General features: G+C 42.6%; 1 protein-coding gene across 1 annotated transcript in view; it reads right to left on the bottom strand.

Moving 5' to 3' along the window:
* Window positions 1-447: 447 nt before the first annotated feature.
* AMER3 (APC membrane recruitment protein 3) overlaps window positions 448-23,674 on the bottom strand; it is a 35,780-nt gene continuing 12,553 nt past the window's right edge. Inside the window, exon 3 of the mRNA XM_030496349.1 lies at window positions 448-1,049. The gene's annotated coding sequence lies outside the window, so the exon portion shown is untranslated. The remainder of the gene's footprint in view (window positions 1,050-23,674) is intronic.

Genomic DNA, 23,674 nt, shown 5'->3' with positions numbered 1-23,674 from the left:
ACTAGATGAGGAGGTTGTTAAGATCTCTTCAAACATACCATGGCCAGATGGGACCATTTGATCATCTGGTTCCATCTACAAAGCACAGTTCTTTTTTTCAATTTCTTCTCAGAGTAGAAGGTCGCCAACACGAGGTTTGAACTGGGGTATGAAAATATCAACTGCTCTGTTAAACTGACTCCAAGGATGCCACAAAAACACCCAAAAACTGAGTTAACAAAGTATCCTACTTAGTACTTTGAGACTGGTTTTTAAATTGGAAATGAAGATATTGTATAATATGAAGTCAGCAGTTATCATGGATATAAATAGCATGTTTTCTCTCCTTTAACACAGACTCAAAGAAGTTATCTTTAGATGATGATTTTCAAGTGTACCTCTTTATCCTATTCACCATTTCTGCTACATGATAAATACATGTCTTTGGACAATATAGGGCATACTATGTTATGCTTCCTGATATTTTTATTTCTATGTTTACAAAATACCTTTACCCAGGCATTAAATCTTGCCATACTAATGTAATGTGCAGTCCAGAACCTTGTTGCTTTAAGGTGGTTAACAGTTGCCGTAAAATATATACAGCATTTCTCTAAAATTTAAGAAAAATCAGTACAATGGAAGACAATTTTACCTCTTCATCGTAACAACTGCCCAAGTGAATGCTCATTCTGCACATATTTGTGTTTTAAAAATAGAGGGGGTATTTTCAGTTGTGTGGTGCAATGTGACAGAAATATGCTATCTTTCTTTCTTAAACCTTCTTGTCATGGCATGACTTCTTTCAAAATCCTACTGAAGTTTGATTTGGTTTAGTTACCACCCATCTGCAAACATGGCTTTGGGGGTGTGTGGTTGCAGGAACTCCTAACTTTACTGGTCACTTAGACAGACCAGCATGATTTTCTGCTGCAACACCACTGGTGGGATCTCTAGAGAGAAATCCTCGTTGATTCTGGTATCAATACAACATCATGGAACTATGTCACGCTGTATTACACTTGGGGGGGCAGCATCCATATCTACAAATGGATTCTTCAGTGTTGCACCTGCAATATAAGCAAAAAACATCTTAAGTGTTCACATATTTCAGGTATTTATTTAACAATATATTATTGAAAGAGTGAACCAAGGCAAGTAATTAAAACCAGAAATAGAAATTGGCTACCACCAGAGTGCAACCACCAGATTAGCAACGACATAAGAATTTCCTGTTTTGTTGATTCAAAGTAAGTTGTGTTTCAGTCACAGAATGCTACAGTGCTTAGCACCAAAATCCATCTCTTCCTGGAACTCCAGTAAACATGTTGCTCAATGGGCATGAAGGTATTTCCTGCCATAACACACATTGAGAATACTCTTACAGAGCAGAGAGTGCAAATGCTGTGAACAGTGTCACTGTCATGAGTTGTGGCACAAGAAATTAAAGGAGGTGTCACTTCCCCCTCAGCCAGATGCCAGCTCTCACTCTTGTTTTGTCCTGTTTTCAAAGTTCAAGTCATAAGTCCCAATGTAGTTGCACTGTGCCTTTCAAAGCTACATGTGGTTGCTCTTTGTGGAAGAGGAAATACGCCTTCCATGCGAGAGAGGACAAACAAGTCTCAAGCAATTTGTCAGCTTTGTACCATATGCCATCTGCATCTACCTGAGAGTGTCTTTGTATCAGGAGTTTGGTCATTAAGATTCTGAATTTTCATGAAAGAAGTAAAGCACTTCTCAGAGCCCTCACCAGTCCTAAAAATGTGGTTATATTTTTTCATGATTCTTCCCAGTGATGCAGCTCAGTGGTTTCCCAGCGTTTTTTTCAGAGGACTCTCACCTGAAGGAACTGAATGTTCAGATCTGTCATCAGTTCTTTATGGCTTTAATATTGTCCCACCAAATGCAGATTTCTCATCACACCCCTACCCAGCACAGATCTCTCAGCCTTCCTTTTCTTTGATGCTCTCCTGTTCCCGTCCCATAACAGCTCTGTCTCTGGTGCTGGCTCAGACAGCAGTGGCACTAAAACTGAGCAAATAGATTTAGATGGATCAATCTATTTCTCTCTGATGTCATTTATGTGTCCTTTTCCACGCCTGGCAGAGTCCTTTTCCAGAGCTCATCTAAGTGACTTGCTTCGTGGGTTAAAGAAGTCCAGGACTAGATATTAAATGAGGTAACAGAGGAAAGAATAGGCCTACATTTCTCCCAGACAGTTTTTACTAAGGACCTGCCTTAGGTACTCCTAAAAAATAATGTCAGATCAGCTGGATGGACCTTTCTGGTGTATTGAGACTTCCAAGCTCTTGTAGTTATAATTCAGAATATGGCTATTGCTGCACTCTCAATTCCCTCGTGCCAGCTGCTAACCTCTGCTCGTTGTGAGGAGGAGGCAACAGAAATGTGACTGGGCAGGCAGAGGAGGGCAGCCTGCCTGATGAACAGGGGGCATGTTCACCAAAGTCACCTCTGTATCAGCAGGAGCTCACTCTTACCATGTTCTCAGTGCAAGCTGTTAAGAAAGCAAGTACAACAAGGCCTAGAAATTCAGCTGATAAAAGTCACACCAGAAACAAGAAAAATCTTCAAATGTGCTGGTAGGTGGCTTACTTAAGTGAAAACCAGTTATTGCCCTCTTATATTTATTTCCATTTAATGTAAATTGAAATACAAATGGAAGACACCTATGTACTCCTTCAATACTTAAGTGGTTATTTTTACTCAGAAACAGATGCTTAGGATCTCCTGTACACAAGAAGTTTGTCAGCTTCCCTAGGCAGTAGCATAAATGGCTCCCCAGTTTGTGCCCACGTTTAAAGTGGCTGGGAATAGCTGCATTCCTGTCTGCTGCCCTGCCCCAAGCATGCTTCCCAAGCAGGGAGGAGGCCTAATCCTTTGAGAAAGTTTGCTTGCTTCCCAAGCACTACAGGCTGGGTAGAGAATGGTTTGAGAGAGAAGGACTTGGGGGTGTTGGTTGGTGAGAAGCTCACCATAACCGAAAAATATGTGCTTGCAGACCAGAAACCAACCATGTCCTTGACTGCAACCCTAGCAGTGTGAGCAGCAGGGCAAGGGAGGGGATTCTCCCCCTCTACTCCACTCTGGTGAGACCCCCCCCGCAGTCCTATGTCCAGCTCTGGGGGCAACAACACAAGAGGGATGTGGAGCTGTTGGAATGAGTCCAGAGGAGGCCACAGAGATGCTGCGAGGGCTGGAGCAGCTCTGCTCTGGAGCCAGGTGAGAGAGCTGGGCTGATGCAGCCTGGAGAAGAGAAGGCTCTGGGGAGACCTTAGGGGCAGCTCCCAGTGCCTAAAGGGGCCAACAAGAAACCTGGAGAGGGGCTTTTGACAAGAGTCTGTAGGGACAGGACGAGGGGGAATGGCTTTAATCTGACAGAGCGGAGAACCCATGGCAGGGGGGTTGGAACTAGATGAGCATTAAGGTCCCTTCTAACCCAAACCATTATCATAGAATCATAGAATCGTAAGGGTTGGAAAGGACCTTAAGATCATCTAGTTCCAACCCCCCTGCTATGGGCAGGGACACCTTGCCCTAAACCACGTGGTTCAAGGCTCTGTCCAATCTGGCCTTGAACACCGCCAGGGATGGAGCATCCACAACCTCCCTGGGCAACCCATTCCAGTGCTTCACCACCCTCACTGTAAAGAACTTCTTCCTTATATCTAATCTAAACTTCCCCTGTTTAAGTTTGAACCCATTACCCCTTGTCCTACCACTACAGTCCCTAAGGAAGAGTCCCTCCCCAGCATCCTTGTAGACCCCCTTCAGATACTGGAAGGCTGCTATGAGGTCACCACGCAGCCTTCTCTTCTCCAGGCTGAACAGCCCCAACTCTCTCAGCCTGTCTTCATAGGGGAGGTGCTCCAGCCCTCTTCTCATCCTCGTGGCCCTCCTCTGGACTCGCTCCAACAGCTCCATGTCCTTTTTATGTTGAGGACACCAGAACTGTACACAGTACTCCAAGTGATGAGAATCCCAAACACAAATAGTGCAGTGGTACTTGGCAGGCCAGCACAGGAATTTATGATAACCATTATCTTATTACAGTTTATTTTGTTTGCTCTGGAGGCTGTTTTTCCATGGGTTAAAGGTGACCAATGAACCAGTTTGCGTCCCGTAGCACCATGGAGTGCAGATCCCAGTGCTCTGATGCAGGGTCCCCTGTGGGAGGCGAACTGCAGGACTGCCAGCAAAGCAATGACACCTTCCACCTTCCAGATCCTGGGAACCTCACCTCTGCCTGGCCCTGCCATACCAGCCCCAGGCGGCGGGGTCCTTGCCGCAGTGTTTTTACATAGTAGATGTATTTTGTGGTTGGACTTTGTATACCAGGATTGACGAGGCCAGGTCTACTGCAGTGAGGAATTTATCAGGTTGGCTCCCACGTTGTGTGGTTCCTAAGATTTTTTGCTAACGAGCACAGTTTCTTTGCCATGCTCCAAGTCACTCAGGATGCTTGCCAGCAATGAGAGAGTTTTGGCAACTGCAAAGCCCCAAGTAACCTGAAAAAAGCGAAGAAATTTTTCGTGTGCCAGGGAAAATGATGTGAAGAGCTGATAAATGCAAAGGCCTTCTCAAGCTGTTTGGATTGCTGTGAATTCTTGCTGTTGAATGTACTCTGCTAAGCTCCCGGTCTGTGCTCTGTCTTCAGAGAGGTGTTTCTGTCAGCTTGTTAAAGTAACGTAGTTTGCAGATCTCTAAAGCCCCATCTGCTGTCAAAAATTACACCAAAGCCCTGTCACCTTGGTGAAATAAGTGTCATATCCATTTTACATTGAGGTAAGTGAAAGACTCAGGGTGGTGATGTGCTTATTCAAAATACTAATCAGCATCAGAGTTGGTAAAAGAATAGGGAAGTTCTTAATAGTGTGTTCCCTGCTCTGGGCCCTGGGACGTGCTGCTTGACAGCCCAGAGGACAAGGACTGGAGGCAGTACAATGCCTCTGGTAGCAGTGGTGAGAAATGTCCACTGTGCGGATCGTACCTGGCTATCTGAGTTGCTACGAACTCAAAACTCTACCTGTAATCACTGGAAAATCTATGATTTGTGAGCATCTTGGCCTTCACAAGAATACAGAGAGGATTTCAATAGTATAGCGTTCCAGCCTTCATGTGTCCTGTTTATAGCTGTGTTCCCTGGCATAGACGGCTGTGTACATTATGGTCTCAGAAGGTTTGAGACAGAAGGAATTTATATTGCTTGTGCAGGTAACTCACTTCATGAAGCGAAATGGAGTGTGTTGTCAGCTGGCGAGCACAAGGTGGCAGAGCAGGAGAACTAGTCGGTTGAACAAGAGAGGGTAGCAGCAGCTGCCTTTTCGGGTCCTGACAACGTGCCTGGCAGCGCAGGAGGGCCCTGCAGCTTGTCATCCTCACTGTTAAGTCCAGTTCTCGCTTTGAATGCCTGACTTTTTAGTATTTCCTGTGCAGCTCAGTCATTTAATCTGCAGATTCCCTCGATTTTATGGGTGAATATCAGCTCAGCCTTTACTGGTATTATTTAATTAATCAGCTCGCCATTTATGATGCAGTTTCCATGACATCTCAGCTGTCCCTGCAAATTAAAACTGTGAGATAGTCTCAGTGATGTCCTGACTCTCAGTTCCTTCCTCCTAGAAACACATTGGAAGATTTTTCTTGTTTCTGGTGTGACTTTTATCTCTTTTTCTTTTATTAGTTGAATTTCTAAGCCTTGTTGTACATGCTTTGAATTTTTTGGTTATTTTTCATCACATGGTTTTCTAGAGATTACCTAAGGAACATGTTTCAATCTTTTGCTCACTACAGCAGAACACTGGCCCTTTAAGGCCAGAAGGGATGTTTCGCAGGATCAATTGCTCACATGCTTAAGAAAACATGATTAAAAATATTTGATATAGGCATTGCTAAAGAGAAGAGTGTCTTGGGACTTATTAATGTCAGGGGCAAGTTAGAATGTAAGGCCACTGGTCTCTTAAGGGCCTGGGATGAAGAATCTTGCATTATAAGGTTTCTCCTTCTCTCATCTGGGACAAAGATAAGTCTGTGTTATCAGCCTCAGAACTGGGAGTGATTAGATGAGTGAAGTCATTGGGATAATATAGACTCCGCAATCTAGGACAAAAGCCTTCTGATTGCAGCTGAAGGGGAATAGGAGGTGGAGATTCTAAATTAAGGAAGTCAGGGCTGAAAGCTTAATAACAGCAATCAGTCAAGACATCAATACAGACCTCAATGCTCCCCTACCCCTCCAACCTGTCCCTTCCCCCCCCAAAAAAAAGAAAGCTGAATAACTCAATTATAACTCAATTTAAGTAGACTTTGGGGAAAGAAAATTGAGGCAGGTTTTTTGCAGGAGCTGTTTCTACCATGAGGGAATGCCCTGAAGCAATCTTTGTCTAGCCTAGCCATTGAATTGCTGTAACCTTGATGCCAAGGTTATTTAATAGCTCTGCTATCAGGCAGAGCTAATTGCTCCAGCTGGTTGTGTAGATTAGAAGTTAGCTGGGAATTTTCTGTTGGAATGGTTTTCAGATGGGAAATACATTACTCTTCAAAAGTTTAAATATTCCTTGTGAAAATTCAGTTTTACTGGAACAAAAAAGAAAATCCTGCCAGGAAAACAGGAAAAATGCCTCATTGCCTAGAAGGTTTGTCAGTTAGTAGAACAGAATTGATTATAAGCAGCATGTACAAACCACACAGATAATCTATCTCAGTGGTGTGTGTCAGAATGAGGGAAGAAATCCAGTGCATACTCCCTGTCCCTTCAGTGTTTGTATGCTACTCTAGAGGTCTGAAGATGACAAAGCAGTGTTTTCTAGGGAGAGCAGGGGTTCCTCCATAGCTCAAAGGCCAGGACTGTACTACGGATTTGCTATGATGCAGTGATGCACAGATCAGCACGCTGGGGGGTGACCTGATAAACAGTGTTGTTGCCAGAAGCCACTTGTGTAACAAAACCCGACTTGTCACTCCCAGGGAATTGAGAAGTTACACGGTAAAACCTTTTTGTGTTATTAAAAGCTGCATCTGCCTCAGAATGCTGTGCCAGCATAATACACTGCATAACATTATAATACATAGTACCTGTGCTGACAAAGCACTTTGAGTGTGGACTAGCTTAACCTGCTAGCCCCCAAGCTACACAAAAGAGAAACCACAGAAAGAAAAAAAAGACAGAGCCTCTTTATTTCTTGCTACAGAAACATAGTCACCTAGTAGTAATGTGGTTCCTAGTTGTTCTGCAGTTTGTATCTGTCCCCATAATTCAGTGACAAACTGCAAATGTCAGGCAGCCACTCTTCCTGGACTTTCTTAACTGCATCATGTCTAGTTTACTACTATCCAGTGTTTTTGTCATGGTTTAACCTCAGCCAGTAACCTCCTCACTGAGTACCCCCAGTAGGACGGGGAGAAGAATCAGGAAGAGGTACATCCCATGAGTTAAGAACAGTTTGGTAACTGAAATAAAGTATAATGACAATGGTAATAATAAAGATAATAAAGAAAAACAGTGAGAGAGAGAGGAGAATAACACCCGAGGAAAAAAGTTGCTCTCCACCTGCTAACCGATGCTCCGCCAGTCCCCAAGCAGCGATCGGTGGCTGCCACCCAGCTCCCCCCAGTTTCTACACCAGGCACGATATTCTCTGCTATGGAATATCCCTTTGGCTAGTTTGGGTCAGGTGTCCTGGCTGTGCTCCCTCCTGGCTTCTTGTGCCCCTCCTCACTGGCAGAGCATGAGACTGAAAGGTCTTTGACTTAGGGTAAGCTGCTTAACAACAGCTAAAACATTGATGTGTTATCAGCATTGTTTTCAGACTAAAGCCAAAAGACAGCGCTGTACCAGCTGCTAAGAAGAAAAATAACTCTATCCCAGCCGGAATAAGGACACTCCACCTTATGACTACATTCTTTCTTTGAATCTTTTCATTTCTGCAGAGCCAGCCTAAAAAAATTCAGACCAAAAAGTGAATTAGTAGAACTAGTTCATGATCATGTGAATAAATGGGATAATCACAATGTGATAACTGATACATTGTGTAGAAATTTATCTTCCTTTTTTTTTCATCACAAGTGACTTGAATAACATCCTTCTAAAATGTTATCTCTGTGAGTAATAGTGTCTGAGCTCTGTTGTGCTTTCATAAGTACCCAGCTGTCCCTGCAAGTTAAAATATCATCACATGCTTAGTGCACTTGATTACGGGGGCAGGAGCAGGCTGTCAGAATTTGTCTGTAATCTCTGATTCCAAACAAAGTTTGCAGTTTTGCCATCTGCAGCTTGTTCCCATCCTCATTGTCTGCTTCACAGTTTATGTTCAACCTCTGAGTCAAGGTCACAGGCAGTCTGAAAATCGGTTTTCCATGCCTCCATTACGCTTTCCTCAACCTTATTTCTTTTCTTATCTGTCTTTACGAAAAAGCTGCCTGCGCTGACCTACGTCTGATGCATGGGACAGGTTCACATGTGCACAATCTTTGCCAAATAGAAAGCCTATAATAAAATAGTCTGTAAATAATCCCTTCCCCTAGCTATCATGAGCCTTTCAGATTATTCATATTGAATAGTCATTTGAATCTTGTCAGCCCTGCATTGTGTTGCTGTTGATTGAAATGGTAATGAAGGCAATACAGTCTCTCAGATACTTTAGCTTTTAAAAAAGATATAATTTACAGGCAGATAGCAGTGTTACAATTGCATCTGGCTCATTGATTGCTAAGTACAAGCTGGCTGTGTCTGGATTGATGTGTATCCTGTGTCACCTCTGTGTTGCGCAGCTTTGGTATGTTTGCTGACTTGCTAAGGTTAGGGTCAGCAAACAAGACACTAGCAATCCGCAGTAAGTAGCCAACTGGTCTAAGTATGTTTGCAATTAATTTTCCTGAGCCAGCTCCTTTTCTCTTGCTGGGTACAACCCACTGTCCTACAAGTCACTGCAGTGCTCTTTGGTTCAAAATCCTCCCTCTGTTCTCACATCCAGACTGTGTCCACATCTGCTCTGTTCTGTGCATAAAATCCTTTTATCCGTATGACTAAGGCTGCAATTCATGTTCTGTTTGTATTACTTCCAAGGTATCAAATTTTCCCTTTCCTCTGGCCTTGATAAGCACAGTCTTGCCTGTTCACATTCACTCAGAATGCCATGGTATTTTTCTGTCTGGTTATGCTAACCCAAATACCTGTCGCTTTGCATATTTTCCCTCGTCTCTCTTACTCTGTAACATCCATCATTTGGTGGTTTACCTCCCTTGCAAGGCTTCTGAAGGCCAATCTCTATCCTGTCAGTTGTAGCCTAGTCTACCTAAATATTGATTCCTGTCTATGGTTAGTCAACAGTAGCATCGTCTCCTTGTTACATTTCCAAAGAAGAAATTTTATGCTTTGTCCTATGGGGCTTCTTGTGTTTTGAAGTTCATCTCTAAAAGTGTGATAACACCAGAAGACACTTCCATTTCTGATGGCCTGACTGGTACTCTCTCATCTTCCTTGTACTCTTCCATCTGTCTGTATCCGTCTGTGGGTCTTTGCTTTGCATTGTCATTTCTAGATGTGATTTCCAGCATTTTGGAGTACAGACCCAAAACCTGATCTTTGTTTATACAGGGAAGAAGGAGGGTAAAGGGGAAAGAAGTCAGACAACTGGGTCTGGAGTAGTGGGCATGACTGCAACAGGAATGATTACATGATTCTTTGATTTTGCAAAACTGAAATTGAAATTGACTCTTGCCTGAATATTGTCTATGGTCCAGTAACCTTGATGCTATAGCTTACAAAGTCCTGCTCTTTTTTATCTCTTTAGTGTATTTATAAGGCAAATTGTTGTGATACTGCTTTGGTAATAAGCAACCATTATATAGATCTAGACAAGTTTTTGCTAAGCTCCACTGGAATGGAAATCTGCATGAAGCAGCAGTGTGACACATCACTATGGATGTGTCACATCACTGTGGATGATGATGGAACAAGCCTAATTTTCCATCAGGAACAATTCCAGATTTAAAATGAATGCTTACACTGTCAGGAACAAATGAATTTCACTTCCTCTTATTGAAGAAGGCCAGACAGCAAGAAATAGAGCTAGAGAGAAATTGCCAAGCGTTATAAACGATTTTATTGGCTTCATTTTGAGCCATGATGAAATAAGGCAAATCCTTCACTTTTTCTGTCATAAAAAAGTGTTGGGTCATGCAGAGTTTTCAAAGAGGTACAAATAAAGTGGAACCATTTCCAGTTCAGAACTTCAGCTAACTTGCCAACCCTTCAGCAGAGGATTAAAACTTACTGGGGGAGGCTTGTTTTATTCCAGGAACATGTGGGAAATGTCCCATCTCTGTACAAGAACCTCTTCATCCAACATAATGGAAAGGTGTGCAAAGGTAATAGCAGCTCCTTGATGTCAGGCTCACATGCACTGCCTCATGGGAGAGGTCTCAAAGTTCATAGGTTTCTCTAGTACCAACTCAGAGGAGTTTCCTGTGCCACCCTTGAGAGGAGATGCTGCCTGTCTGAGCTCAGAGGTTCTGGAGCCCTCCTGAAGAGACTTCTTGACATGCTAATCTTTTCTGAAGAAGACAACTGTACTATTAGAGAAAATTACATTCTCGAGGGGGGTTATCAGCAGATAAAAAAGCTTTGCTAACAAGTGGATCCTGCTGATTCACACACTGCAGGAAGGGTGGACTGAGGAAACTATCTGTACCTCTGGGGCTTTAAAAACTCTTGCGGTGTTTAAAGGGCAATTCTCTGAAAATGCCTCTCTGGAAGTAAAGCTAAAGACATCAGATAGACCCTTTAGATGGTAAGATTTGGTCCAGGCAGTCCAGGTTTGCAGTTTAGTGGCAGGCATCCAAATTACAATACCATCAAAACCAGTAAAAGTTTGGCTATGAAGGAAACGCTTGCTGTCAGCAGATCCTGACCTCTTTATACGGTGTTCTGGGGAGAGCATCTCTCCCAGGGTCTAGATTGGGATCCAGATATACTAACTAGCAGTAACTGCAGGAGAGGCTGAATCAGGACACATACTGTATCACACCAGCAGACAACACTGGCGGAGGTTTGGTCAGCGTTTCACTAGGTTCTTTCCCAGTCAGGGCTGTGAGGGCAGCGCTGGCCATTGGACTTCATCTTTCTGCTCTTCAGCAAAGGCAGGCATTGAGGACCCAGCCATACAGTTTTCCTTCACAGTCCTGCCAGCCTAATTTGTTTTGTTGGCGATAGGAATATTTCTGTAGTTGACCTTCCCACACCTGGTAACTGTGTTTCTAACCACAATTCACACATTTGACCTCCTAACAAAGAGCCTAAGCATTAAAAATGTATGAGGTCCTGTTGAGGGGGGCAGCTGAATGGCTGCATTAGCACTGAAGCTGAATTATTGATAGAAAGGGTGATTTTTACTTTCCTTTTAGCTATTGAATAATAGATTAAAAGCTGCACAATAAGAATATTTTCATTACCCGCATAAATTGCTTGTTCAGTTAAGAAGAGCAAGGAGAACAAAAAGTGCCCTGGGGTGGAAAACACATTAGACTTAAAATTTTTATATTCTGGAGTATTTACTCATTTTTGGACGTATTTTCCAACAAATGTTTTGAATCAACAGAATAAGGGATGTTTTGGATAATTTAGGAGATTATAAATAAACACCCAAATAAAAAGTGGTATTTAGCAGTTGAAATTGACAGACTGACTAATACCTGGTCTTTATAATCACTATGTTATTTCATCCCTGTCTTCCTATGTGTGGTATGCCATACTGAGATGTCACCATCTGTTTAGCCCTAGAGAAATAATGAGTTTGTTTGATTTTGCTTTTCCCATTTAGTTTGGTTGCAGTAAAAATAATGCCTATTCAATCTTTTCAGGGATTTAATAATCTGTTTGGCTTTCTACACTGCCTTAGGCTATCAGATCTCCTGGCTGGTTATTAATGTCCCCAGCAAGAATCCTGTTGCAGATTTCTGTTCATCAACAAAGAACATTCTTAGGGAAGCTACTACATGTGTAGGTTTCCCTGAATTTTGAATAGACAGTTGCTTCTGCATTTCCACTTGTGCTCCTAACCTGCACAGCTGGATGATGTTGACTTTGAAATGTACAGCTCCTTTTCTATTAGCTTTGAAAATGCACAGGCTCAGCAAGTATCTGGTAGGCTGACTAGGCAGCTTTCTACTTATGTCCCTTTGGCAACAATTTAGGAAGAAAGAGCAACTTTTCTTTAACTGAAATTATTCAAGTTCATTCATTAGAGCCTCTGTGTAAAAGTGGGACTTCCAGAATATGCATTTCCATTCTTCTGTTGGTAATTTCTCAGCCAAAAAACCAAAAGTAAGACAGCTATCAGTATTGCTTCATGTAAGTACCTCAAAATGTTATGTTTTAGTCATGTTAGGTTTTGATTTAGAACCCACTCAAATCGCTGGAAAAATCTTCATGGATTTGTAACAGTCTCTGCAATGTCTGTTGATGGGAGGCATTCCATTTCATACAGCAAATTGGGATTAGATTTATGCAAAGGTACAATTTAAAATTGTACCTTTTAGCAGCCGCGTCGCCTTGTCTCTTTGTGCACCCCTAGCTGGTACAGAACAAACAGTATCAGTGCACTTCTCAACACAACCTTCCCGGCTGACAGCCTTCAACTGTCCAGCTTCAATCCCATCCCCATGCATTTTCAGATCATAAGTTCTCAACACGGATGGGAGGATTTGGTAAATTCTGTGATGCTTAAGACTGTCGGGTAAGAAGAGAAAGGAGCCAGTCTGACTTCATTGTGAGTAGGCTGCTGAGTGACTATTCAAGGGTAAAATAGAAATATGTACCACTGACCTACTTAGTGTTGAAAGTCTCTCTACTCCATTATTGATGAGCTGATCTACTTAATGCCCTCCTTGTTGCCTGCAGTTACTTCAATGGCAGATGATTTCAACTGTTCCTTCATTTCTGGACTAATGTAATTAGAATTTCCCTGGTTTATAGCCTGATAGTGGGACCCAATGGAATATGTACAGCTGAAATCTATAGGCTGAGTCAGAATTTTGGATCCACTTTTCAAATCTATATTTAGGCACACAAGACTGTAAATTTTAGTCTGCGTCATCTCATAAAATCTATAAGGAAAAGCACTCATGGTGCTTATAAAAGGAAAAAGTCTTGTGCTTCAAGCTTGCAGTTTGGAACTGATCCATTTAGGTAGGGTCATTTTAAAAGACACTTTCTAAACAGCAGGATTCTAAAGTACTGCCATTGTATTTTTGGCTTTTATATTGTTAGACAAACTCCAGCAATAGATAGTGCTTTTCTTTGTTAAAGAACCTGAATTATCTTCTGAGAAGCTAAAAAGGCACCTGATGATCCCAACAAAACTAAGATTTTATTCTAAGAATTTCATTTTTTTTTTTAGTGTATCTTAAAAAAATCTATTTTCAAAACTTGCTTTTAGGTTCCATATATGTCATGCAGATGACTAGAGAGATGACTATAGAGTTACATCTTAACTAGTGTGACTGCCTTTACATTGCTGAAGGAGGTGATTTTAATTTTGGAAGCTAACTTCTTTTTTAACTGTCAGTGCTGGGAATCTGATAAATGTAGCTGTCAGCCTTGCATGGTGTGGGGGAGAAGGGAGAAGGAAGTCTTCCTGTGCTATGTTTAGCAGCGTTCGTGATGTAAGCCCAGCAATTGGTCTGGGCTGTAGTAAGTTCTTTAAGTTTTATGACCCTGTTATTTAGAACTGACTTTATGGGGAGTTTAACTTAATAGCAGCCTCTTAGAAAAACAGGAAGGAGAAGCAGTGAGTCGGTCCAGGACACGTCTTGGTAAACACCTCGGGGTAGGCAAAGGGCAAATGCCCAAATTATTGCCTTTGGGCTTTGTAACTTCTAGGTTCCTGCCAGATTGAATAGCTTGCATTGCCAGTGATGGGGTACAACAGATCACAAGGGCTATGAACTGTGGAGCAGATTTTATGTTGAGGGATGAGCTCATTTCCCTTCCTTTTAAAGGGAAATGAGCATCTCCTGCAGACTCCTGTAGAGTGCCAAAGAAGTTAAGCCATGCTTGGCTTTTCTGCTAGGTGAAAACCTCATGTTAAGTAAGTTAGACATTCTGCAAATCCTTCTCTGGTTTAACATACTTCTTCTCAGACACTTCGCTTTTTTCCTAACACAAAATGTTAAACACACCATCTCTGTGTGAAGACTGGCAGGTCTTTTTGCTAACCTGTTATTACCAGGAGCCTGGTAGAGTGAGCCACAGGTGTTGAATCCAGGCAGATCTGCTTGAATAGTGATGGAAAACATGCAAGGTGCTACTAGTGTTACTAGACCTGCTTTAAAAGCAGGGTCAAGCTAGAGGTGAATTAAAAGATGGAACCGCGAGTGCAGCTGAGTTTTCTGCAGTTCCACTCAAGCTGTGCTCAGCACTGCACTGAATGGAGAAGACAGTATTTCCATGTCATCTTTCCATTCCTCTGTTTCGGTCATTGATGTAGGATGTTCTGCTGCTCTCTTGTTTTAGATCCTATAGAGTTGCTCTGCCAACTGGAAATTGGCCAATATGAATGTGAGACCCAGAAATGTTGCCAATTTTTTATAATGCTGTGGGATGCTTTTTCTTGGCCATGCAGGTACTCCCTTTCCATACAGGCAGTCTTTCGAGAGAGCATTGGTTGGTTTATATTTTTCCCTAATATTGGATTGCTCTTTAGCATTGCTCAGTAGATGGGAGTTTAGCCTATTACCAATAAAAACTTTAAATGTGGAAACCTGCACGAAGAGAGATCAAACAGTGGTCACAGGAAAGTGGAACTGGCGAAGAAGCAGATGTAACACCACTGCCCATTAAATAAGCCACTTGAGAAATCTCTCATTTTCAGTTAAAATTGGGGAAATCACTAGTTCTGCCAATCAATGGAAAGAAAATTTGAAAGCATACCTGAAAAAATGGCAAATTGTTCTAACACAGGATTTTATCTGTTATCGTCCCAGTACTGTAATATGGGAACTGCACAAGTGGAAAAGTGAAGAAAAAACCCTAAAGATACAGAAATTAACTTTTCTGATTTTTTGGATGAATGCACATGTTTTTATTCTCACTGAGATGGATTTTTCAGGTATGCCCCCAAAACATGAAGAAATACACTGTGTGTCAATTAATAACTTAGTAGAAAGTCTATACAAAATGTCAGGAATCTCCTGTCTGAAAGCATAGTTTTTCCATAGCAAGATATTAAATGTTCACTCAATAACAGTTAGGCCCTTAATTGATGTAAGAATTTTCTTCCTGGGTGCTAAAGAAAGCTCTGTTTATGGTAGGATTTTATTCAACTATGAAATGGTTTGTATTGGGCCATTAGTCACCATTGTACTGTGCTCACTTTAAATTTTTATGCCTTTAATTCTAACACTGAGTAGATTGCTGTGTGATACAATGAGTGATAAGTTGCCATTAGGGGAAGTTTATTGATTTCTATTCTCTGGATGATTGCCATATGACGTTCTCATTAGATGACAGAATACTGGCTATAGATTTGCAGAGCTGATTAAATAAAATGTCAATGCTTGCAGGTCAGGCTAAGGGTGAGGTGCTCTCTCTGCTTTGAGGCAAAGAGACATATAGTTAAGAGGAGTGCAGATGCACCAGTAGCAGCAGAAGAGGGTCTGCAAGTCCCTTTCTGGGAGACTTTCCTGGAAGTCTTGCAGTTTAGTGTCCAGACAACATACAAGACAAGACAGAGGGAGGTGGATAAGGAACTGTTCTCTCTCAACCTTGTTTCTGGGCCAACACATAAAGTTAATGCTGCTTCTAGCAATGTTATCTTCAGGCCTGCATCTCTTCCCCTCCTGCAGAAAGGAATCAGTGCTAAGGAAGGTGGAAGAGGCAGAAGCAGCAGGACAGTAGTACAGAATTGTGAAGAGCTTTAGATGATGTAAGAAAATTTGCCACCACATACTAATGGAGAGTGCTCAAGGTCTACGATTGCCAAAAGGCAATTCTTTCTTTTGAAAAGACTGTTTTTACTGAACTGATTTGTTACAGGTCAGTGGGGATGCCAGTCCAAAACATATTTAGGAATCCTGTCTTTTTTTTTCTGGACAATAGCATGGTGCCATAGAGTCGCAAATAAACTCAGCTATTCTAAATACACACTGTCCCAATGTCTGTTAATTTAAAATACCTTTGGACAGGATTTTTCAAAAGCTTCATGAGTAATTAAATAATAAAAGAAGGTCAGTGATAATTTACTAACCCACTCATTCTTGTAACTCAACATTAGGAGGTGGCACTTCATTGCTAACAATGCTACCGTTGTCTAAGTCCTAGGCAAAGAACCAGAAAACATTTCCCAGCTAATTGGAAGCTACATGAAGCATTCATTCTTTTAACACATATAGCATCCCATCAGAAATCACAGTGTCTGACAGTGCATTTATTAATAGAACTGGCCTCAAAGACTAAATAATTTGGCTGATTTGAGCACTGCGATTCTTGGGCCAAGGTCTGTGCCCACTCTATCCCACAGTCATGCTAGCAAGAAGAAACTATGAGATGGCTGGGCAGTGAAGCAGATTGTGAAAAGGGCATGTGAAAGGGTGGTGCAGGGCCTGTGCACTGTAGGGAACAGCACTTTTCAGCAAATCACTGTATGAAGTCAGAGGTGACCAGTGGATTTGCAATTTCAGTTAATGCTCCAGGATCCATGGGCAGTTACTCAGGATGTGGATTAAGCTGACGGTGCACACAAAGGTGCCTTGCAGTGCGGATGCGTGGGAATGTGCTGTGTGTGATGTGCTCTCACAGAATGTAGGTGTGTCTGGCTTTCTTAGCTGCTAGGCCAGGCCAGATGGAAACCTTTCCATGCAAAAAATGTTTGGTCCTACTACAGAGCCCTTCCAAGAGCCCATATTATTTATGGTTTTTCCAGTATCCACGTCTTCCCAGTGCACTGAAATGCCAAAATAATGGAAAGCTGCCAGCATTTGAAAAAATCTCTGCCTCATAGGAACACAGAAACAGATGTCGTGTTGACTGGGGAGGACCAACTGTCTTGCACACTGCCTGTGTATTTTTGGGTATATGCAGGAAAGAGGTATGTGGTCTTGAGAAATATAACAACAGAAGTGCCTATAGGAGAGCTAAATTGTGCTGCTTACATTGTTGCTAATATTTCATTTGTAGGTTTCCCAGATACCAGCACTTCATAAAAGTTTTCATGGCCCTTTTTAAGATTATACAGGTTGCAACATTCCTTTAACTTCCTTCCTCAGTGTCAGCTCAGCTACAGCAACTGTAGCTCAGTGCAGGAGGTCTGGCCACCACCTCCATGTTGGAATCACATCAGTGGCTTACTGAATTGCCAAAAGGGCCATCTGGTATACAGCATTCATCCTGCTCTAGCCAAGTGATGCTGGCTTGCAGGGGATTGTGTTTCTCCCTTTCTGACTGCTCATTGCTGGCTTGCTTGGTTCTCTGTACAACTGAAGAGTAACCCAGCTTTTCTGTTATGGTTGTCTCCTGTCCTTGTCCCCAGGCCTTTTCTGGCAGTAGTAAAGTCTGCAGCTTCAGAGTGCACTCCTACAGGAGACTTGGTTGTACATTGAAAGAATTTATCTCTAAACCCTCAAGTATATAACCAGGGTAAATATTCATTGTTAACTTGCAGCATAAAGATTATGTTTGCTAGATGAAAAATCATAATTACAGTCTATATCCAGCCGGATGATTTATGTACATTCATTTGAATTGCCTCATTTTCCATTCCTTTTGGTAGACTGTAAGGTTTAATGTTAGATGAAGAAATGGAGAAACTGGTTGGGAGTTTGGGGGTGGGTTGGTTTGTTTGTTGGTTTGTTCTTGCTGGCACTGCCTGACAGTGTGGGCAACTTGGAAGTTCATTCATCTATCTGTAGAGAAGCCAAAACACAGCTGAGGTCACTCTGCTACTCATGATTAGGCCAATAATATTTAATATCCAATAATAGTTAGTGGAATTATAGACTTTTTCATTTTTTCTTTAGCAAATAAAGGAAGATAGCATACCTCCTGACATAGGTATAGTATATATCTGTATTTATGCTATCACATTTCAGCTCAGCGAAGAATCCTACCCTGCTGACCTGGGGAGATACAATGCAGCTCGGTACAGCATGGTTCAGATGAGCATATGCATTATGGGGATTAGTGAAATTGATTTCTGAGGAAATCCCAGAGGTATTAAGAGCAGTATCCTATCATCTTAAATCAATCAAAATTCCTACTGGTGTTTACTGGTTGTTAGGCTGAAAATGAACTATAGGATTTGGCTTTGCAAAAATACTGCTTGCAAAAATACTGCTTCCTTAAAACACGGTTAAGGCATAGAGAGGAGCAGCAGAAAAGGAATGGTGTTACGGTAGACAGCAGTGATTGGTAAGGGGTAGAACCAAGCTAGAAAGAAGAAGCTCTTATTGTAAGGTTACTAGAAAAGCAGAACTTTCCTTTTCTGATCATGAAATCTAGAATTTTTGGAGGACTCAGAAATACACTGCAGAATACCAGTTTGCAGTTTGGCTTAGGGTTACTAGTGGTAACCCATTGAAGTTCCTAGTGGTCTGTAAAGCATTAGACCATGACTGGTAAAACAGTTGAGACAATAAAGAGAAAAAGCTCAGGGGAGAACTTATAAGAGTCTTCCAATACCTAAAGGGGGCCTACGAGAAGTCTGGAGAGGGACTTTTGACTACTTGATCAAATCACCGTGGGTCAAGGGCATTACAATTTCTATATACACTGATGGGTAGGCTGTCTTTAATCTGAAATGTGTAAGGTTCAACGGAGCAATAGAGAGAATTGTTCCTATTAAGTTTCTGTACATATGTTTAGCACTATAAAATCTCATAACGTAGAGACTTCACATTTCTATCATTTGCATCATACAGCCCTCAATCAGCAATAAATGTCATTTTTAAATGGGCTTCATCCATTCTTAATTTGTGTTTCAAGGACTGCACTCAATCATACAGTCTAGCTGTCATCTCCTTTAATAAACACAGAAGGGAAAACTAACACACCTTTCTCTAACAGAAAAATTATTTATTAGTTTTATTGCATGATTTTTAAGTAAACAGCTTTTGAGCTGCATTGGAGCCTTCCAATATCTGAAGGGGGCCTATAAGGATGCCGGAGAGGGACTCTTCATCAGGGACTGTAGTGATAGGACAAGGGGGAATGGGTTTAAATTTACACAGGGGAAGTTCAGGTTAGATCTAAGGAAAAAGTTCTTCCCTGTGAGGGTGCTGAGGTGCTGGCACAGGGTGCCCAGAGAAGCTGTGGCTGCCCCATCCCTGCCAGTGTTCAAGGCCAGGTTGGACGGGGCCTTGAGCAACCTGCTCTAGTGCGAGGTGTCCCTGCCCACGGCAGGGGTTGGAACTGGATGATCTTAAGGTCCTTTCCAACCCAAACCACTCTGTGATTCTATGATTAGGTGTTCTGAAATCTTACAGATTATCATTGAAGATTACTTTTGAGATCTGAGATGATTCAAGCACTATCTTATTATTGATTGAAGCTTTAAGAAATGTAGCCAAAAAAAGCCTTAAATTGCAACCCTGCTGTTTCCTGGCATCCTTTTGCTATCTCAGTAGCAAACGGCTTCCAAATACATCATCCCTCTTGGAAACTAACCTAACCAACCTCGCCCTGACCAGGTAAACTCACTGTAAAAACACTCAGTTGTTTCCCAGGAAGCTGTGAACGTGGGGTTTTGGGAAGGTGTATTTTATAGGGGGTTAGGCCACCATCTGAATTATGAACAGGTTTCAGGGAGTTGGTTGCTATAGCAACAGTCTACTTAAAGCTTATTTCAGAGCAAAACCCAACTTGCCTCTATGCTTGAGGGAAGAAAGGGTGGGTAAGGAAGGAAGATTTTGCTGGTATTTATCCAAGATCCACAATTGCAGCATCCTCTATTTAAAGTACGCAGACGGAAGAGCTGCTCCTTTTCCTCAGTGTTTTTCCTGCCGCTGACAAGCCCCATTTGATGTTTGTGTAAAATACCACCTTCCCTTATATCAGAAATGCAACTGCACCAGGGTTAATTAAGGCCAACACCCAATCAAATATTTCCTATAAGTGCAGCTGAAAACAGAGGGCACAATCTCTCTTGAAAAGCTGGAAGTGTGAAAATTTCAGATGCACTGTTTTTTCCTAGTGTCTCCTGCTGTAAATAAGGCTCCCTCCCCATCCTTACCAAAGTCAGAATTTGTTTTGCCATTGATTTCTCTGCAGACATCTCCCTGGTTGCGTATTACAGCCCAGAAAAGCACCTTGGCTTGATATTTTCCCCTCTCTTGTCTGTAATTTGGAAAAACATAACAAAGGGGCGAAGGGGGGACAAAAATCCTTAATCCTGAATAATTAATCCTGTGAACCTCATGAGGTTCAACAAGGCCAGGTACAAGGTCCTGCACCTGGGTGGAGGCAAACCCAAGCACAAATACAGGCTGGACAGAGAATGGATGGAGACCAGCCCTGAGGAGAAGGACTTGGGGGATGGTGCTTGACAAGAAGCTCCCCATGACCCGGCAGTGTGCACTTGAGCCCAGAAACTGCCTGTGTGCTGGGCTGCATCCCCAGAGTGTGAGCAGCAGGTCAAGGGAGGGGATTTTCCCTCTCTACTGCGCTCTGGTGAGACCCCCCCTGCAGTCCTGTGTCCAGCTCTGGGGCAATAACACAAGAGGGATGTGGAGCTGTTGGAGTGAGTCCAGAGGAGGCCACGGAGATGCTGTGAGGGCTGGAGCAGCTCTGCTCTGGAGCCAGGCTGAGAGAGCTGGGCTGGTGCAGCCTGGAGAAGAGAAGGCTCCTTAAGGGGAGACCTTAGAGCAGCGCCAGTGCCTAAAGGGGCTACAAGAAACCTGGAGAGAGGCTTTTGACAAGGGCCTGTAGTGACAGGACAAGGGGGAATGGCTTTAAACTGACAGAGGGGAGATTTAGATTAGACATTAGGCAGAAGTTCTTCCCTGTGAGGGCATTGAGGCCCTGGCACAGGGTGCCCAGAGAAGCTGTGGCTGCCCCATCCCTGGCAGTGCTCAAGGCCAGGTTGGACACAGGGGCTTGGAGCAACCTGCTCTAGTGGAAGGTGTCCCTGCCCATGGCAGGGGTTGGAACTGGATGAGCTTTAAGGTCCCTTACAACCCAAACCATTCTATGATTTTATGATTCTTAAGCTGAGGTTCTGCTTTGCATTCAGTGTCTCTATGACTGTACTCCAAACTGGGCAAAATTGTCTCTTGTTCAAATGAAGAAGCCTGCTCTGTAACTGGATACTAGTCTGTCACTTTCCCCTTCTTCCCACCCTTATGCCTTCCTGTCCATCACAGTAAAACAGAAGCGAAGCAGGTTTTCTCCAGAGTGGTAACAACTGATTCATTCCTTCATTTAAACAAGTGGGGTGATATTTGGCCCAATCTCATGCAGCTTATTATAAAGTCTCGATAGCCAAAACCTGACTTGTGTTTTTGCAGTTCTCAGGCAAGATACTAAGCCTCGGAGTAAGCAGTTCATTTGTTTGCATTCTGCCTTGACTTCTCCCCATTCCTCATGCAAAGGCACTGTGTTTGTTTCCTATGTCCTGTCCCTTTGCCCATGCTGCTGTCCACAGAAACTGTTTTCCCTTTTCTTCTTTCCCACCATTGCCACCCCCCTGAAAATCTCAAGCTCAAGGCTAAGGAGACTGGGAGCCAACTTCTACTCTCAGGGTTAAATCTGGGAATCGTTCCCCCAGCTTCACATTTATGCTGGTGCAATGAAGATGAGAATTTAGCTTTCTGTACTGTTGTCAACAGGGGAAAAATAGAGTCCCGATAAGACTGTTTCCATGGAAACCATCCTACTGCAATAGAGGGTAAAGCAGCAAATCAATCTCTTCAGTTTTAAAATGAAACACATTTAACAACATTATAGTGCATCTGCCATTTAAGAGATCATCTGTGCTGATAGCTGCGTTGAAAAACCCTTCTCTAGCAAATAAGCTGGCAAGAACGTTTCTTACTCCTGACAGCATTCTGATTTTGGGGAGTGAGCATTGATGACAAAGTCCCATGAAGACAGTACGGTGAGACAGAGCCAAGTCCAGAAGCAACAGTGTTTAATGAAGGAGAAAATTGTTTCATTTAGCATTTACCCCACGTATCTGGGCACATGGTGACTAACACTCAAATACATTAGCAGAGGCAGTGGCCTGTCACCTGTGTCTCTAGCTTTTTGCTTCTGTTGCACCATATGTGACAAACAGGACATTTGTACTCTGTGATGCATTTGTGCGAACAGGAGCATGTGTGTACGTGCGTGTGTGTGGCCGGTGGGCTGTCAGATGAGATTTCAATAGCTGGTTCAGTGCAAGATGGATCTAGGCAACCCACATTATAAAGGTGTATGTTTCAGAGCCAGAGGCATTTCCAGTGTAGAAAATGTGCTGGCTGTCTCTGCAATTCACTGGGTTTACATGTCATCATGTGAGACTTGAGAGATGACCTCTTTGCTATGCCATGGAGGGAGCATGGAAATGGATGGATTTCTTACCCCAGGCTTTGAATGTATTACCGTACTCTTTCCCTGCTGCATGCAGAGGGATTCTGCCTTTATTTTTTCACCTCTTAAGGCATCTCTCTGCCCATTTCAAGAAATAATGCCATAGTTTATCAGACAATTGCCCATAAGCAGATGAGACTCCATTCTGCTTTTCCTTTTCATCAAATCCAGATATTGCAGCCTGCTTTCCCTATACCTGGCAGATAGAGAAACATCTCTCTGGGAGAAATCCAACCTTATTTAAGACAAAAAGAATAAAGCTGAACCAGAAGGGAATAAAAAGCGTTACAGAAATTGCCTAGGCTGCAAGTAGCCCTTCATTTGGTGAGGGTCAGATACACATTCCTCTGTCACTTTGCAGCATCTAGGCTGTATTTTCATAGAATCATAGAATAGTTGGGGTTGGAAAGAACCTTAAGATCATCTAGTTCCAAGCCCCCTGCCATGCTTCTGCTTCCGAATCTCAGTTCCTTGATAAGAGCAATCACATATGCCATACTGTCTTCTTTTATCTGCAGCTGCCCTAGCCATTATGGCAATCCCTCTTTGACTGACAGTTATCTATTTTTTTGTGACCTGAGGGCAAGCTTATTGCAATGCACTCCTTTTAGTGCTATCACTGAAACACATCCAGAAGCTTCAACTGGTACATCATGTGGCAGTTCTGCATTTGAATGAAGTGAGCACATATTGTTGGGAGCACACGTGGCTTCTATTGCTCTGCCACATCTATCAGTTAATGGAAGATGCAGTTCAAACCCCTTTAAGTGGTAGAAATGGCTCAGTGGTCTGAAACACTGTTGTTTGCACAGAGTGCTTTGTTCTGCCCGTGTCCAGTTGCTATGGTGTGCAGTGTTGTCTGTCTGTTAAGTTAGTTCCAGAGATTTTAACAGTCAGGAAAAGACATCCCAATGCACTGCTCTAGGACAGTGTTCCCTTGTTGAGAATGAAGTTTCCTACTAGAAAACATCCAGTTGAAAACATAATTTTCTGCAGCTTGGTTTCTGCTGGTCCACGAATATATAAATCTAGGAATCCTCCCCATATTCAACAGATGGACTGCATTCACTTCCTCAGTCCTAGCCTTTTGATACTGTAGCATGAAAATGATGCCTT

This window comes from Strigops habroptila, chromosome 8 (assembly GCF_004027225.2).
Source record: "Strigops habroptila isolate Jane chromosome 8, bStrHab1.2.pri, whole genome shotgun sequence".
Classification (NCBI taxonomy): Eukaryota; Metazoa; Chordata; class Aves; order Psittaciformes; family Psittacidae; genus Strigops; species Strigops habroptila.
The sequence above is the reverse complement of the archived record's forward strand: the minus strand, read 5'-3'. Positions and strand labels throughout refer to the sequence as shown.